At 39.6% G+C, this 19080-nt stretch overlaps 1 pseudogene; it reads left to right on the top strand.

Moving 5' to 3' along the window:
* The first annotated feature begins 15539 nt into the window (after positions 1-15539).
* On the top strand, positions 15540-16649 carry LOC101585112 (annotated as a pseudogene).
* The last annotated feature ends 2431 nt before the right edge of the window (positions 16650-19080 follow it).

The raw sequence follows: 19080 nt of genomic DNA, 5'->3' as shown, positions 1-19080 counted from the left end.
GGTGAAAATGTGCCTAGTACATTAAGAGAAAAAGCAGGTTATGAAACAGTGTGTATGGCATGTCAATTTTTACATGTTCAAAAATTCATTTACACATACAGATAGCAAGAAATCATGTTCACTGAACTCTTCAATGTCTCTGGATGAGCAATGCTGAACACATCTTTCTCTTGGACTTATGCTCTTATAAAATGTTCAAACAGATGAAAATATGAATTCCTAGAAGGCTGTGAGGAGGCTGATATGCTTATTTTACAACATATATGTATCTTAAAACATGTTTTGTTTGGCCAAGCAATGGCCGTGACTCATCCACATGGGTGACACTGACAGAGGTTCTACAGTCTGAGGTACAGTATCTCAGGATAAATCCTGAGGGGATTTCACTGACCTTGTCAGACCCAAAAGGTACAACTCTTGTTGCATGGGTCCTGCTTTACCTTGGTCTTAACCATCCAGCAGAAAAGTATAAAAACGAAATACAAGAAGTAAAGCCATGCTGTTGTGTTGAGCTGTTGGGGACTCAGGTCAACAATTTCTGACATTGCCAGGGAAGCAGAAGACCCAATACTATTATGGGCTACTGGACTCTTTTAGAATATTTTACTGAGTTTACACACCTATAATATTCAAATAACGGAACTTAACAAAAAAAGGGGATACAGATGAATGTCCATTTTGTATCTGTGTATTCAAAGTGGTTAGGGGCTGGAGAGATGGCTCAGTGGTCTAAAGCACCTACTTAGAACAAGCTTAGCAAAGCACAGGGACCGCGGTTCGATCCCCAGCACCACATGCCAGCCAGCCCCGCCCCCTGGTGGGCTGAGCTGGCCACACACACACACCTCTCTCTCTCTCTCTCTCTCTCTCTCTCTCAAATAAATAAAAATTAAAAAAAAAAGTGGTTAGGATAGATATATAGTTACATTCTCTTAATGAATAGAGTGATTTGTTCTAATGGTGTTTGTAAGTGGGATGTCATGCCTGCATCGTGTACAGCAATTAACCACTAGGAAGAATGTATGCTATGTGTTAATTATTGAAACTGTCCTACCAATTTGATTTGAAATTGTCTCATTGCTATTTGTTTATTAATAAAATTATGGGAAAAAAACATGTTTTGTATCTGAAATGTATGATTTTATTTGTAAATTATATTAAATAAATCTGGGAAAACCCTACCGTTATTTAGTCTGTTTTGTGCACAAGCCTCTGCATGCGTGCCTAGGTAGATGGATAGATAGATAGATAGATAGATAGATAGATAGATAGATAGATAGATAGAATATTCTAAAGACTTAAGTAAGTCTCAGCATTTCAGTCACACCATAGGAATGTGCTGTAGCTTGTCCATTCATCACAACCACATTCTTTGGCAATCGTGAGATAGGTTTATGAATTAATTTTATAAAATAATTCACCGCAACTGAATAGAGATTTCAATGAATAAGAAAATTGCAATGAGTTCGACAAGAAAAGGAAGTCATTCATTGAAAAAATATTTGTTGGGTACCTGCTGATTTGATATTGAATAACCACATTTCCTTTTGTGTTTTCTTTTTTTCTTGTGTATTTTTTCGTATATTGAAGCTGGGCTCTCACCATCTCATTCAGGCTGATCTCAAACTTTAAGTCCTCTTGCCTCAGTTTCCTGAGTAGCTGAGTTTATGGGTACCATATTGCCGTACCTAGAGGCACTTAGACTTTAGCAAAAATGAATATTATGTTCTACTTTTGGTGTGCAACTTTGAAATATTTTTAAATGAGTTGCATATATTTATTTTATTTTATTTTTAGGGAAGGATATGCAGGGTGTTCAGGGTCTCACTACTAGATTGGGCTCATAGTGACCCACCTGTTTACAGCCTCCCAAGAGCTGGGATTAAAGGCATGCACTAGCATGCCCAGTCTCAATTGCCTTCTCAGTGAGCCCCGCGGGGACATCAGGCCCAGGCATTGAACCCCCGGCCCCTGCTTGCAGGTGTTTTAATCTGCTGAGCTATTTGGCCGGCCCTGAGTTCAAATAATAAGTGTGATTTTCTGTATAATGTCTACCAACAATTCTAACAAAATAAACTCATATTTCATGGTGTGCCCAAAGCTGGGCAGATGTGAGTGGCTCTTCCTTGGGATTTCTCATGCAGTGGTGATCAGAAATTACAACAGTGAGTGCAGTGTCACTTCTACTCTGTTGCTTTTTCATTTTTTATTGGGACATTGTGCAGCTCATAATGTTTACATTCCCTTGCGGGGGCAGTGGTGGGGGAGACTTGGCGCATGTGCATAACTCATCTCAATTCTTTTTCTAATTCTCTTTTCCCTCCCCTTCCCCCATCTCTTGATTTCCTTGTCATGTTAAAAAAGATTTCCCTCTCTACTCCTATTACCTATCTTTCATTATCTTTTATTTTTCTGTTTATTTATATTTTGGGTCTCCACTATGTTCTACTGATTAAAGTACTCAAAGTTTATCCAAAGTCAAAGATAAGTAAAAAATAAATATAAACTCTACCTCATGAGGAAAGGAATGTATTAAAGCACAGAAGGCAATGTTGGATTAGAGATATGTTCAGATATCTTTTAACCTTCACCCATAGATTTTTTAAAGTTATTGTTTTGAACAATGTTTTATTTCAAATTATAAAATAGTGCTACAAATTTTAGAAGCAGTAAATCACCTTCTATCTAGCAAACAAGATAATCTTATCTACACTTTCCTATGGCAAAGAAAAAAGAAATCTTCAGTTGGAGAAGGAAATCCCCTCAAATGGTGGTGCAAGTATAGTTCAACTCCCACCCACACCCTTACTGTATAGAAGCAAGTTTTCAACATCTACTGCAAGATAATAAATCCAGTGTTTAGTGATGATTAATCTAATCTTTATCTCAGGGTAGTTATATCCTTTCAGTTTGTCATCAGTTCAACAAAATTAATCTATCAAAACCATGCAAATGATATTGCTAAGTGTTTTCAGCTATATACAAGTCAGAAAGCTTATCTTCCTGAAATTTACAATCTATGCCAAATGGAAGAAAAATATTAACCCTTCGGGTGTGACAGGTGATATGTTTATTATTTAATGTGCCTACTTGCTCAAAAATGACAACCAGAATAAGTTCCACGAGCTAAAATAGACTGAATAGGCTACCTTTTAACCTGCATTTCATTAGAAACAGGGTCATGCATTTCTTGTGCCTCAATAGAGAAAAAAATCACTTTGAAAGTCAACAAATTTTCCCTATTGCCAAAAATAAAAGACTTTGAATAGTTTTTATAATAACAAATATATATGGGGCTGGTAAGATGGCTCAGCTGTCTAAGTACCTGCCTGGCAAACAGGGGGACCTGGGTTTGATACCCAGTACCACATGCCAGGCATGTTGTGTCAGCCATCGAAATCAAGCGTCCTGGCACACGCCTGTAATCTTAGTGCTTAGGAGGCTGAGACACGAGCATCACTGTGAGTCTGAGCTGCGTAGCAAGACCATGTACCAAATAAGTAAAAGGTTTAAAAAATTAAAAAACAGTAATAACAAATATATATTAGCTTTGGGAAACTTGATCATTCTTTATGTTTGAATAGGGCCATGAAGGAGGATTGGAAAATCCCCCAAATATTCTTCCAATGCCTACCACAGCTATGTGTTTTTAGTTTTCTTAAAAAGACAACTTACTATCGTAGCAGCTCCTGTCTGCAATCTCAGAACTCAGGAGGCTGGTATATGAGGAACAAGAACCGGAAGCCAGCCTGGGCTACATAGCAAGACCCTGTCTCAAAACAGCACATGACTTATTTAAGCAATCCCAGCTATAGAAGATGACAAATAGCAGGTCCCGATATAACAAGAAAAGAACAAAGTCAACTAAAAGTCATCCTTGCCATTTGTCCCGCCAAGACTTTCTTCCTACTTTGACTTTTGTTACATTAGAAAGAAAACCTATACTTCTTGCTGTCCATAAGCCGAGTTGCAGTCTCCCCCTCAGCACCCCTCCCCATGAAGTACTGCGGCTGCCATCCATCAGCATGGGTGGGGCCCGTCACTGCCGAAGCGTCCAAGTGGGGAGATTACAGAGAAAGTAGCCGGGGCTGGTGCTCTGGAGGGTGGTTTGAGTTGCTTGTGAATGTGTGTTGGCTGTGTGGGTCAGTGAATCCGGTGTGTGGGCTCAGGTGGCTGACCAACGAAGGCTACTTTCTGGGGCTGTCTCTGACCTCAATTTGGGCAATTTATGTACAGCTAGGATTATATAACTTATTGCATGACCATAAAGTAAATTGAACAGGCCTAATGGATAGTGTAAGGATTACCTTATTTGCAGTCTCACCCCCACCCTGGCAAAAAAAGTTTTGCATTTAGATCTTTGGTAAAAGCTTGACATGGACAAGAGTGACAGACGTGTGAAAAGAAATTTCAGAAACAAAGGTCAATGGTTTGTGTTTTAGAGGGATAAATGGGTCAGTGTTCCAAATGCTCCATTTCCTTTATCAAATTAACTACTATCAATAAGCTCTAACTACTAGCAAAAAATTTTCTGATTAAAATGAGAAAAAGGGACCCCAATAGAGTATGGGTCAAACTTTTCAAGATTTAAAAATATTCTTGTTGTACCAGTATCTTTTAGATATACATAATGGTAATCGTCATACGGCATTTGTACCTGTGCTTGACATGCTTTGCTTCTTTTTTCTCCCACTTCATTCTCCTGCCTTCAACCACCTCTTGCCTTCCTTATTTTAAACATTAGCTTCCCTCTGTTCTTTTCCTTGCTTGTCCCTTTCTTGCTTTCTCATCCCCATCCCCTTTGCTCCCCTCTGATTTGAACATTTTCTTCCCATTTCCAGTATCTGTTACACATTTTGTTCTTTCTTTATACTACCCTCATGCCGGAGAATAAATGCAGTATTTAAACCTATGTATCTGATTCATTTCACCTAACTATGGTTTTAAGATGCATCTTTTTACCCAGAAATATTCAAACTTATCATTCTTTATGGAAAACTACTATCCCATTGTATTTTAAAAAACACATCTTCATTAATTCATCAGTTGATGGGTATTTGGGCTGTTTGCAAAATTTGCTTATTACAAATTGTGCCACTGTAGACATGGGAGTGCATAGATTGCTGTGGTATGATGCTTTTCAATTCTTCTTGGAAGATACTGAAAAGAATATCTGGGTCAAAAAGAAGTGCTTGTTTTTGTTTTTGAGAAAACTCCACAGTGATTTCATGCTTGCTATCATTTTCTCAAACTCTTGTTTTTTTTTTTTTTTTTTGGTCTGTATCTGTTCTAATGTCACTAATCGTTTTTTTCATGATGGTTGCCAACACTGTAGTTATCTGTTATCTGTAGTTATAAATTATTTATGATTTTGGTTTGTTTTTTCTAGAACCTCATTAATCTGCTTTGTTATTTTCACTGTTATCACTTCAGAAAGTCCAGGTGCTGGCTTTCAAATTTTCTATCTCATTGTGCTCTGAATTTGCCTTTGGTGAACTAGAAGACTGGGACTGCATCTTGCTTAAGTGTCTTCTTTTATATTTTTTAGTTTAATTCCTGGGTTGATGCTTGTGAATTCTCTCATGGCAAGTAGCTTGATTGCTAATATTTAGAATGCTTCGGGAATGATTGCTTCACAGAGATGTCTTACAGGTATTTCTGGCTTTTGAGTTTTGAGTCTGTTGCAAGATCCTATGTCTTCTATTTATTGGAGATGAAAAGTTACTGCCTGTTTGGCCCCGCCCCTTGTTCTTTGTCCCTGGCCTATGACATTGTTTAGGTCCCTTAGGTAATCTGAGTCGTGGTACACCAAGAAGCACAACAGATCTGAACAATGATGTCACAGTGGCTAAAGAAGTGCAGTCAGCGGTAATATTAGCATCAAGCACAGCCTAGAAAATGACAAACTGGGGCCTATAACTACATTTATGGTTATATAACAAAATCTGAAACAAAACAGAACTGTGTACCATAAACAGGCCCTTAATACAATGATTTTACTTTCAAGGGAAAACACTTAAAAGTGACTGTGGAAGAATATAGAAATAGAAGAAAAGAAAGAAATTGGAAACAAGCCTAGAGAACAAAGGAAGATTGCTTGAATTTTGGGATACTGGTAAAGAAGACATGAGGAAAGATGAGAAGGAAGAAACAAAAACAAGAACAGAATAAACCAAGAAAGTAGAAACAACTTCCCTGGAAAGTGCAAGGGCCTGAGTTCAATCCCTGGTTCCACCCAAAAAAAAAAAAAAAAAAAAAAAAAAAAGAAAGTAGAAACAAGGTCCGGCCAAATAGCTCAGTGGATTAAAGCACCTCCAAGCAGACGCAGAGGCTAGGGGTTGGATCCCCCAGTCTGCCATGCAGGCCCCGCCCCTGTGGCATGCTGAGATGGCAATTAAGACTGGGCGTGGTGGCGCACACCTGTAATCCCAGCACTTTGGGAGGCTGTAAACAGGAGAGTTACTATAAATCCAATCTAGTAATGAGACCCTGAATACCCTATACACCCTTCCCTAAAATACAGGAAAAAAAAAAGTAGAAGCAATCTTCACATTCATATAGAAACAAGAACAATAAAGGAAAGAAAGCAAAACAAAATGAAAAGAAACAAATATCCACTTCAGATTGTGTCTCTTCTATCACTTGAAGAGGGCAGACAGGGCCCAGATCCTGGTTGATCAACCCCACCAAGCCAGCTGCTGATTTACAGTAGGGTCGTGTATAGTGTCAGCAAGCCTGTACTTTTAGTTTCAGTCAAATTCAGACGGTTTCTGTCTGTCTGACTGGAACCTGACTTATTCAGCCTGCAACACTCTGTGTGCCTCCGGGTGGCTCGAACTCAGCTCTGCCACACCCTAACAATGGGACCTGCTAGATGGAGCCAGTGGGCCTCTGCTCTGAGTTCCAAACTCATTTGGCCCCTCTCTGAGATGGCTCCCAGCCAGTCGCCCTCTCCTCAGGATGTCTGAATCCAAGTAACTCCCCACTGCGGTCTGCTGTGTCCACTGCTCCATCTCACTCACGCATGTCTCCAGGGAGCCCGCTGAGGTTGCTAATAGTCATCCTATGTCCCTAGGTTCAAATCATCCCTCCCGCACAAGGAGCCAAGGTTTAGGGAGAAAGCACCACGTGCTGCCTCCTTCCCCTGCATTGAACTCTGTCTTCATCCTCCCCATGGGCTTCAGCCATCACTTCAGGTCCCTGTTGGGTCCCAGCAACCCTCTGTCCTCCCTTTTCTTTGTATTGACTTATTTAACCCTCTGGACACCAGTTCTCAGAGAGGCTGTTTCTCTGCTACCCACCAGTCCACTGTCTTCCTGGAAGTCCTCGTAATTGTCTTTGTGTTGATTTTAAAATATTATTTCTTTTTGGGCTGTATTGGTATGTTTTTCTTTCCAGAAAAATAAAATATCAAGGATTTGCTTTTTCTTAGCAGACTCCATGTTCCTTATTTAATTGAGAAGATTCTTTTATTGTGCACCCCAAGCTCAATGAACTAAACTGGCATACTTAAAAAACTAAAATGACCCGAGCTGTCCTTGTCCATCACTTTATTCTGCAGTTCCCACGTATTTCCAAGTACTTACAATGTCTAGATAAATAACAAAATTGCTGAATGAAAATTTGAGGTAATATACAGAAAGCAAAAGGTATTCTTTTTCCCTCCACTCCTTGAATGTGAAAATAATAAAGGCACTGGCCTATATTATTACCCTTGCTGTAAGGATGGGCAGGTGATGTTTCAGATCGGGGTCTAGGATCTTCCAACTTGGGATCTCCAAGAGCTCTATCACCTGACCTTAGATGGTTCATTTCTACAGTCTGCTTGTCTGGCACTCTCTCAATTAGAGCTCTTGCTGAACTGTCTATTTTATATAACAAGATGAATTTCCCAACAATGCTTCTACAACTCCTTTCTCATGAGATATTTTGAAAGAAAGTTCTGCTTTTGATCTATGACTCAGTGTATCATATAATATCACATAATGTATAGATTAATATTGTATTTTTCCCAGTGTAAGTTATCTCACAATCTCAACTATCCAGAATACAAACAATAAACAGAAAGACAAAATGTTATACGAAACACCAGAAAAATCTTACAGAATATGATAAGAGCATCTTCCTTAGCTACTACTCAGGACTTACTTTTATTTTAGAGATAATGTTCATAGGTTTAGTGAACTAATTCTTATTCAATCAACTTCCCGTCCTGCCAGAGGAAAATCAATAAACATGCAGACAATAAAAACAGGCTGGTAGAAGAGGGAACACTTTGCTTATAGAAAGAATAATAATAAAAAAAAAAACCTGACAGCAGCCTTGGATGCAGAACAGAGGATTTCAAATGCACAGTCAAAAGGCAAGACACAGCATTCCAAAGCTAGAATGCAGAAGCTAACAGGCTTGTGAATCTCAGCAGCTCCCAAAGCTATCAAAGCTGTTTCCTCTAATAAAATTGTGCCATCAAGAAAAAGGCTGGTTCTTTTTTAATTTCCCAAATAAGATGCCTGTAGATGTATTGCTCAGGATATAAAACATAATAAAAATGGCTGAAATGAGAATTTTCATTTCTTCACTTATCAAATGAATACTGAGTTTTCATTAGGCACTAAATTCAACACCCAGACCCTGCTTGTTTTTAGTTTTAGATGATGGGGGATTGAAAGATAAGCAAGCTACTTTTTTATTGGTACATGTTCACATTAAATATGTTTAATTTCATCTTAAGGGGTAGGTACATGCACTGAAAATATCCTAAGCCTTTTTATTCACCTTCCTCTCTCCTGTCTACCCATTCCTCTGTCTCTGGATCCTCCTTCTGTTTGAAAAAGATTTATCTCCATGTTCCCTTTTATTATTTGTTAATTATTTGTAATTTAAATTTTTCAGTGAGAGAAGTTATATGATGCTTAAGCTTGTGGGTATGGTGCATTTCTCTTCACATTTGTTGGAAAAACTATATTTCACTTATATCTATATCCCCATTTGCCAATTCTGTCAAATATACCATGGTGTGTGTGTGTGTGTGTGTGTGTGTGTGTGTGTGTATGCTAAAATTCAAATGATTTACAAGTATTTTCTCATTCTTAAATGACATGAAGATGCCTTGTGACCTAGCCAAATGCACCTGGTGGATGATCACTACAGTGATCTCGTGCTGCACCGAAAACTTCCTCGTGATCTTCTGCGGGATGCTTCTCACACTTTTACTGAGCCATCGGTAGCCTGCACGGGCCATGGCAGCAGTGTTCATGGACTTTCCCTTGTGTGATGTAGCATGTGAACTGCCTCTTGTTGAACGGTCCAGGTGCTCCCCTCGCTGGCTGATGGTGCTACCAGCCAACTCAGAGTAAGTGCTCCAAACTCCCGAGCACCCAGGAGCTCGCATACAGCACCTTTCTGATGACTGTTTAAGGATTGGCTTTTCACGTTTTTAGTGCAGCATGCTATAAGTCATTTCCTGCATCATTGGAAATCATGCAATATCTGAGTAAATTTTCTGCGTAAACTCCATAAGCCTTTTTCTTTCAAAGCCTAATGTTTCTCTCCTCATGGGTTGATAGTTCAGCCTTGAAAACTCAAAGGTTCTTGAAAGTTTAGAGGCTGAATGAGAGACACCATCAGTTCAGACAAGATTAATTTCACCATCAGGTACAAAATGGCAAGGGAAGTCATTTTTCAATAACCTCAAAAATGAGAACAGAAAAGAGCAGAAACTCAAAATTTTATAGCACTAAGGGAAATCATAATCCCTAAATCCTATGTATGTACCTAGGAAAATCACACACCTACAAGAATAAAGAGATATGCAATGCAAGTGAAGGTAGATTCTGGTAAGGAGTGAGTCACTTTGCCCCAAAGCACTTCTGAAAGGCTCAGGAGCAGAAGGAATCAGATGCCAAGGAAGACTTGAGTGATTCTGACAGTTGAACTTTGGGAATTTGTATAGAAAACAGTAAGATCCCCAATCTTAACTCTAAAAATCTGGTCCAGAGAAGCAACCTGTATATATTGCAGTTGGAGGAGACTAATAAAGATGACAACTGACCTCCTCAGTAGCTCCTAGTAAAGGCTGTTTCCCTGGTCACTAACAAGTACCAGGCATATTGATCTTCAGTGAGCCTCGGAGTGCCCTAAACTTGAACAGGCAACCTAAAATCACCAACAAATTAAGGGACCCAATACGTGAATGAGACAAACCCACATCTCTGCCCCACTGAAAAAGAGAATGCAAATAGAGACAATGAAGGGAGGATGTCCCAAAAGATAAAAGATCATCCATGACCAAGAAATTGGGGGATTCTATTTGTTTCTAAATGCTGAGAAACAATAAGAAACTCTTGGATATTAGAAATATATTATGGCAGAATTAAACATCTTACTAGAAGAATTAGAAAATAAGTCAAGTAAATCTCCCAAGTAACTGAACAGTGATAGACAGTAGGAGAAAATAGCTTCTGTTATTTGTTTCTGTTATTTGGGCTTTGAAAGAAAAGGACTTACTAAGCTAGCATATCTAGCTTACGTCTAGCTGTTTTCCCAAAGCATCATGTGGTCAGAGGTGGGGATTTTAGGAGGTGGCTGGATCTAAATATGGATTCGGTGTGTGTAATAACCAAATTAGTCCACTGATTGACCTAGCACAGTTCTGGGTGCAGATAATGGGAAGGTCCACACTTGGCATGGGTGGCACCATCCGATAGGTTTGTATCCCGAATGGGGGAAAAGAGAAAGTAAGGCCCCTCATCATTGCCTTCCCCTTGCCACGTCATAAGCTGCTTCTCCTTGGCCACGTTCCTCTGCCACGCTCCCCTGCCTTGTGGTCAGCGGACTATGGACTGAAACCTCTACAAGCTGCAACCTCACATAAGGAGAAAAAACTTAACTCGTGAGTGTCAGGCATTTTGTCCCAGTAATGGGGATAAGATATTATTATCCTCATTAGGATATTATTGGATTTCATTGTAAGTCTGGACATTAGTACTGACTTAATAATTACAGAGAATATAAACTTTTAAAAAATTTAGAGGAAGGCCAAGCAATGGCCATGACTCATCCACATGGTTGCACTGACAAAGGTTCTACAATCTGAGGTACAGGATCTCAGGACAAATCCTGAGGGCATTTCACTGACCTTCTCAGACCAAAAAGCTACAACTCTTGTTGCATAGGTCCTGCTTTACCTTGGTCTTAACCATCCAGTAAAAAAGTATGAAGACGAAATATAAGAAATAAAGCCATGTTGTTATGTTGAGCTGTGGGGGACTCAGGTCAATAATTTCTGACATTGCCAGTTAAACAGAAGACCCAATGCTATTATGGGCTACTAGACTCTTTTAGAATATTTTGCTGAGTTTACACACCTATAATATTCAACAACGGAACTTAAAAAAAATGGGGTATACCTATGAATGTCCATTTTGTATCTGTGTATTCAAAGTGGTTGGGATAGATATATAGTTGCATTCTCTTAATGAATAGAATGATTTGTTCTAATGGTGTTTGTAAATAGGATCACAAGTCCGCATCTTGTACAGCAATTAACCACTAAGAAGAATATATGCAGTGTATTATTTGTTGAAACTGTACTTCGATTTGATTTGAAACTGTCTCATTGCTATCTGTTTATCAATAAAACTTTGAAAAAAAATTTAGAGGAAGAAAGTATAAGTTTATTTGCTTGGGCATTATCTTAAGTTAAGTAAGGATTTTTAAGATAATACACTAAATATAAATAACCCAGGTGTTTATATTTATATTTATATTTACATTTATATGAAGGTAAAATACTAGGGAACAAAACCTCAAAGTTTCAAGTAGTTGTTTTCGGAAGTGATTTTCAAATGTAATAGTCAAGACTGCTCTGTCCAGTTTTTAAAAAGTCTTTTCATACTTTAAAGTTTTAAAACTAAATGCATGATTATTCTGAAAGATTTAAATATGATTGAAAATATCCACACAATCATCTCAAGTCATAAAAGAGAATCTGTCTCAAAAGAAAGTGCTAGAGATATAGCTCAGTGCAAAACGCTTGTAGTCCATCCCCAGCAGCACAAAAACAAGCAAGCGAACAAACAAACAAACAGCAGCAGCAAACCAAGGTTATGCTTGGAGCAGTGACTACTGTCCCTGAAAGCAAGTGGGGCAATAAGACGTTCCATGGGATTTTTTTGGGCAACATCGTAAGGTTCAAGGTGACAAAAGTCAGAATCTAGATCTGGCTACACTTGCGATTCTTATTGCTGTTCTGTCTGGTAACATTTATAAGATCTTAAAAATTCTACTTCTCTGAGACACAGCTTACACAATGTTATGGAGCTCGAAAGTGAATGTCTTAGGACAGTGTTGTTCAAAACGTCTTCCTCATAACCTGGATGGTCCCTCCCCTACATCTGTGATGGGCCATCATCAGTCTGCTTAGCAATTTAAAATGTTAAATAAATCTGCCAATACAGTTAGTTCCACATATATTTCATAAATTAGAAATTTAAGATTAATTATATTTTTGCTAAAGTTTCATTGTACTCCAGTAATGTCTAAGATTCTAGAGGCTGGGTTGCATTGATCAGAAACTCTTGCTTAGCAATTGCCTGACCTGCAATATTGTCTTGGTTCACTGTGTTTTCAAGGTAATTGTATTTCATCACAATTCAAAAAAAATATATAGCCACAGTTTAAAAGAGCTTCACCAAAGGTTAAAAGGAGGAATTGAAACACACATGAAGAACACCTCTTCACATACATTGTGAATCTGCATGGGCAGAAGCAAGCAAAGCTAAAGTTGTAATGATTTTGCACAAACAGTCCAAGAGAGAAATGTGGCTAAGTGCAGTGACAACTGTAAGACAAGACAAATATAACATAAGAAGATAAATGCACTTCATTGGAAAATTGGTCCACTCCCACCAGTCCTGGTACATCATCTGTTAAAACACTTGGTAGCTCTGACATTTGGTCCCAAAGGACCCCATCTGTAGTGATTGTCCTTGTAAGAAAAATGAGTTTTACAGAACTACACAAAATCATGCCTTCGAAACACAATCGTTCACTTATTTCTTTGAAAACAGATACATGAGCAGCTAGATTGCTACTCAGATTTACACAACTCCTATGTATATTATTCTTAAGCTTTTTATTTTATTTTATTTTATTTTGTTTTACTTATTTTTGGAAGAACTGGGGATTGAACTCAGGCCCTTGTGCTTGCCAGGCAAGTGCTTATTCTACTGAGCTATCTCTCTGGCCCCTGAAGCTTTTTTTTTTTTTCAAAATTTTATTGATAAACAGCACTGAGACAGTTTCAAATCAAATCGGAAGTACAGTTTCAACAAATATCACACTGCATATATTCTTTTTAGTGGTTAATTGCTGTACAAGATGCAGACTTCAGATCCTGTTTACAAACACCATTAGAACAAATCATTCTATTCATTAAGAGAAAGTAACTGTATATCTATCCTAACCACTTTGAATACACAGATACAAAATGGACATTCATCTGTATACCCCTATTTTTTTGAAGTTCCGTTATTGAATATTATAGGTGTATAAACTCAGCAAAATATTCTAAAAGAGTCCAGTAGCCCATAATAGCATTGGGTCTTCTGTTTAACTGGCAATGTCAGAAATTATTGACCTGAGTCCCCCACAGCTCAACATAACAGCATGGCTTTACTTCCTATATTTCATCTTCATACTTTTCTACTGGATCGTTAAGACCAAGGTAAAGCAGGACCTGTGCAATAAGAATTGTAGCTTTTTGGTCTGAGAAGGTCAGTGAAATCCCCTCAGGATTTATCCTGAGATCCTGTACCTCAGATTATAGAACCTTTGTCAGTGCAGCCATGCCTGAAGCTTTTTTAAAAAAACAAAAAAGTCAACATTATGTCAGAGATAGACCAGAATATGGAAGAAAAAGCATACACAAACAACACATCTTACCAGGTATCAATAACCTGTCTAATGCATAATAATGGAAATAATGTCATATTGCATGAAAATTAGAAAAATAAGAAAGTAGAATATATATTAACTATTATATATAATATGTATTAACTGTTGTATATTTTATTTGTCCACAAAATCTTGATATATGATAAAATTGACTATTAAAATCAGTGGCAAAATGAGAACTTATTTAATAAAATAGGTTTGAACTGTTGCTTATCATATGCAAAATTTAATATTGTATTTTTATGTCACTCTACATGAACATAAACAAGATGGTTTGAAGATACTCCAAAAAGAAGGATCTTTCAACCTCAGAAGAAAGTATAAGTTTATTTGCTTATATATAATCTTAAATTAAGTAAGGATTTTTTTTTTAATTTTTTAAATGTGTTTATTATTATTTTGGTTATTCGGTCTCACCGTATAGTTGAGGCTGCCCCTGAACTATGTCGCCCAGGCTCTTCCCAAACTTGCGGCAATCCTCTTGCCTCAGTCCCCGAGGGCTGGGATGACAGGCGCCACCTCGTCCAGCTGCAGGTACAATTTTTAAAGTTCTGGACACACAGGTTTTCAACCCACAGCAGGTGGCAAACATGAACGGATCGATGTGTAAGTGAACTGTGGAGCCGCAGCAGAAAAGCATCTGGAAAGCTGGGAGGCGCGCCCAGGCCCACCACCCTCCTGCCTCAGCCTACTCGTGCAACTTCACAAGCCAGCTTGCCCCGGCGGCCGCTGCCACGGTGACTCTTGGGGCCACACTTGCCTGCACCGCGTGGCGCGTGCTGAGCCCCCGGGAACCGCGCGCCTCCCAGCAAACGTCTAGCCTTCCCCGCACTCTGCTGCCCCGACGCGGCGCGGGCCTGTGCGAGCAATCCCGGTCTCCCTAACGGAAGCGGCGCTTCGCCGGGCCCGCGAGCGCGCCTCCCGGTCCGCGGGCCGGGCGCAGGTTGCGGGCGCAGAGGCGGGACGGCCGCGGGCCGGGAGGCTCGCTCGCTCGTTCATTCATTCATTCATTCATTCATTCATTCATTCATTCATTCATTCCCCCTGGTTCGCTCTGCGGCGCCGGCCACGTGACCACCCCGCCCGCCCCGCCCGCCCGGGGGTAGGTCCTGCGAGCGGCACCGGCGCGGCGGCGGGTGCGGGGCAGGCCTAAGTAAGGATTTTTTAAGCAATACACTAAAAGCAGAAGTCAACTATCTGTACATGAATAAGAGCTTGATATATATGGTCACATCAAAATATGAATCTTGGCTTTTCTCGCCATGGTGGAGCCTGGGCAAAGTCACTGTTACTCTGCAGAGAGAGCTATTGGTATTGGTGGAGTCGACGTTAGGATTTTGCTGTCTTCTATCAAGTTGAGGATGTAAAAGTGTAGAGCGATGAGGCCTTCACCTTGGAGAAGCAGGACCAGCCTCCAGCAGCAGCAGCAGCAGCAGCAACTATGACCATCAATATTTGCAAGTGGGCAACAGACCAGTAGCCAGAATGAAGGTTTGACTATTGACCTGAAGCATTTTAGGAAACCAGGAGAGAAGACATTTACCCAGTGTAGCCGCCTCTTTGTGGTCAATCTTCCCCCAGATATCACTGAGGAGGAAATGAGGAAACTATTTGAGAAATATGGGAAAGTAGGAGAAGTTTTCATTCATAAGGATAAAGGCTTTGGCTTTATCTGCTTGGAAACATGAAACTTTGCAAAGATTGCCAAAGTGGAGCTGGATAATATGCCTCTCCATGGAAAACAACTGCGCGTGTGCTATTCTGCCATGTGCATCCCTGACAGTCCGAAACCTTCCTCAGTACGTGTCCAACGAAATACTGGAAGAAGCCTTTTCTGTGTTTGGCCAGGAAAGGGCTGTAGTCATTGTGGATGATCTAGGAAGACCCTCAGGAAAAGGCATTGTTGAGTTCTCAGGGAAGCCAGCTGCTCGGAAAGCTCTGGACAGATGCAGTGAAGGGTCTTTCCTACTAACCACATTTCCTCTGCCTGTGACTGTGGAGCCTATGGACCAGTTTGATGACGAAGAAGGACTTCCAGACAAGCTTGTTACAAAGAACCAGCAATTTCACAAGGAGCAAATAGCCACCTCGACTTGCACAGCCTGGCTTCTTTGAAAATGAATACTCCATGAGCAGGAAGGCACCTATTGAGATGCAGAAGCAGCAGCAGGATCAAGTGGACCGCAGCATCAAGGAAGCCTGTGAGAAGCTGGAGATGGAGATGGAGGCTGCTTGCCAAGAGCACCAGATTATGCTGATGAGGCAGGATTTGAAGACATGCCAAGAACTTTGAAGAATTGAGGAGCTGCATTACCAAGAGGTCCAAAAATGGAAGCAATTGGCTGGAAGAAGAGCATAGGCACTGTGAAGAAGACATACAGCACCAAGAAGAGATGATGCAGCAACAGGTGGAAGGATTCAGGGAACTCTTCCCTGAAGAAACAAAGAGGCACCATGCCCCCTGCTCCAGTGCCAGCTAGTACCCCAGCTCCTCCAGGACCTGCCACTTTGATGGAACCTTGGGATTGACCTCACCAACAAATGAATGCTTTGGCCAGGCTGCTACGATGGAAGGAATTGGGGCAATTGGTAGAACCCTCCTGCTTTCAACTGTGCAGCTCCTGGAGCTGAATTTGCTCCCAACAAACGTCACCAAGACTAATAAAGTTGCAATGTCTAGTTTCCAGAAATGCTTAAAAGAAGAAACCTTTTTGAACTAGCCAGAATTCTACCTTAAAAGTGTTAGGACCGGGGACATGGCTCAGCGGAATAAGCGCTTTCCCGGCAAGTGCAAGGGCCTGAGTTCAATCCCCGGTTCCGCAAAAAGAAAAAGTGTTAGGGATTCCTCCCAATAGTTGGGTCTTTTCTGCTTATAGTACTCTAAGGGAGCATGCTGGAGGCAAAGGGCAAGGGAGAGGTGATATTTAACAAATTCTGGGTGGTATATCGCTTAATCGGTTCTGTGTGACGCATTCCTGAAATTTCAAATATAATGAATTGTTGACTGCTGTGGGGGGAACCATAACAGAATGATTCCTTAGAGTTCCATCGATCTTGAAAAAAAAAAAAGAATCTTGTTAAGTTAGGAGAGGAGGAAGGAGGATAGATCACAAAATACCCGAGAGTTTACTTATGCTCCATATGTGTATCTATGTAATTGTATTTATATTTCTCAAAACTATAACATACATTCAACAAAATGCTGTGGTTTAACAAAGATGGCTTATGGCAATAGATTATGTTATTTATTGTAATTTATCCATTTTATGCTTAAAATAGTTTTATAATAAAAATGCTAAGAGGTCTAACTGCCTGCCTGGACAAACACAAGTACCAGTGCTTGATCCCTGGTACCACATGTGAGCCAGCTACCAAGAGCTGGAATGGTGGTACACGCCTGTGATCCCAGTGCTGGGGAGGCTGAGACAAGAGGATCACTGCAAGTTCTAGATGCATAGTGAGACCCTATATCAAATGCATTTAAAAATTAATAAAATATTAAGAATGTTTAAGGGATATAAAAAATAAAATTTCAAGCCCATCATATATTAATAGTACCTCCAAAGGGAAACATTAGAGTATCAAACATGGTATATTAAACAAATATGGCTATTTTCCATCATTGGTAAAGGGTAAGTCAAATTAAACACACACACACACACACACACACACACACACACACACACACACACTGACATAGTGCCCTCTCATGAGTACATATGTCTAGGGCTGAGGATCTGGCTCAGTGGTACAACTCTTGCTCTCTATGCACAAGGCTCTTGGCTGGATCCCCAAAACCACATGCACACACACACACACACACACACACACACACGCACACACGCACACAAACACACACAGAAAACAATGAATGCATATTTTTCTTAAAGAGAAATTGAGCTCAAACTGGAATCTTTTTTACTGTGATTTTTAACGGAAAAAAAAAAAAAACAAGTATCTAAGTGTAAAACTTGGGAGTGTAAATTTTACAAATTTATTGTAAAACTTGACTACCACAAATTAAACATTTCTATCAGCCGACTGATGAACAAATAAAGAAAAATTAAGCCACTGTCAAATTCTTTTGAATGATACCATCAGATGTTACGTAATACAGATGGCCTACAACATGGAAGAGCTGTAACTTCCTATGTGTTGGCAGGTGACTTGTTGCGCTGTTAGGAACTGGTGATCAAATTATGGTTTAGCCATTTGCATGTGTGCAATATGCTACGACTGGCCGTGGATGGTTTCTGTTTATCACTGAAAACCCAGACTACACAAAAAGAGGCTTTTCATTTGGTGAACTGGTTTTCTTTCTGAGACAAAAAAATTAGGACATAGGTCAGCAAACTATGGCGTATAATTCAAATCTGGCAGGATACCTGAGAAATTCACTAGTTCAAGGGAGATTTATATTTTAAGTGGTTCAAAGAAAAAAGCAAGGAGCAATATTTTCTGACACATGGAAATTATGTGAAATTGACATTTCCGTGTCTATAAATACATATTTTTCAACCCAAGCACATTGTTACCATATTGTTTGTGTCCGTCCTCATGCTATGATGGGCAAGTAATTACAAAAGAGGCCAGGAGGCTAGCAAAGACTGCAGTAGTAACTCTCTCATCATTTACAGAAAATGTTTACTAACCCCTGACACAAATTCCAAATAGTTAATTGAAATCCTTTAGCTGGCTATGCAGGAAGGGAAAGAGATGAACTGGAATTAAAATAGTTTATATTAATGATAATTTACACACAACTTCAATCACAGAGAGGAACTATGTGGAAAATATGACACCTGATAATGAATGATTCAACACTCAGTAAAGCTAAAAATTAATATAGTTGAACTGTGGTATAAGTGTTACTTTTGTTATAAGAAATTACGAGTATGTAAATGATGGGGCTTCTGCAGAACACACTAGCTTTTGAAGGGAAATTTTCTGCCTGACTCTAGAAAAGGAGTCATAAAATTAAAGCACTATTTCATGATATTTAAAAATGCCAATGACCTATGACAAATTTTTCTTCTTCTTCTTCTTCTTCTTCTTCTTCTTCTTCTTCTTCTTCTTCTTCTTCTTCTTCTTCTTCTTCTTCTTCTTCTTCTTCTTCTTCTTCTT

The sequence above is a fragment of the Octodon degus genome, unplaced genomic scaffold (genome assembly GCF_000260255.1).
Source record: "Octodon degus isolate 3935 unplaced genomic scaffold, OctDeg1.0 scaffold00009, whole genome shotgun sequence".
Lineage (NCBI taxonomy): Eukaryota > Metazoa > Chordata > Mammalia > Rodentia > Octodontidae > Octodon > Octodon degus.
This window is presented reverse-complemented; position numbering and strand designations above follow the sequence as displayed.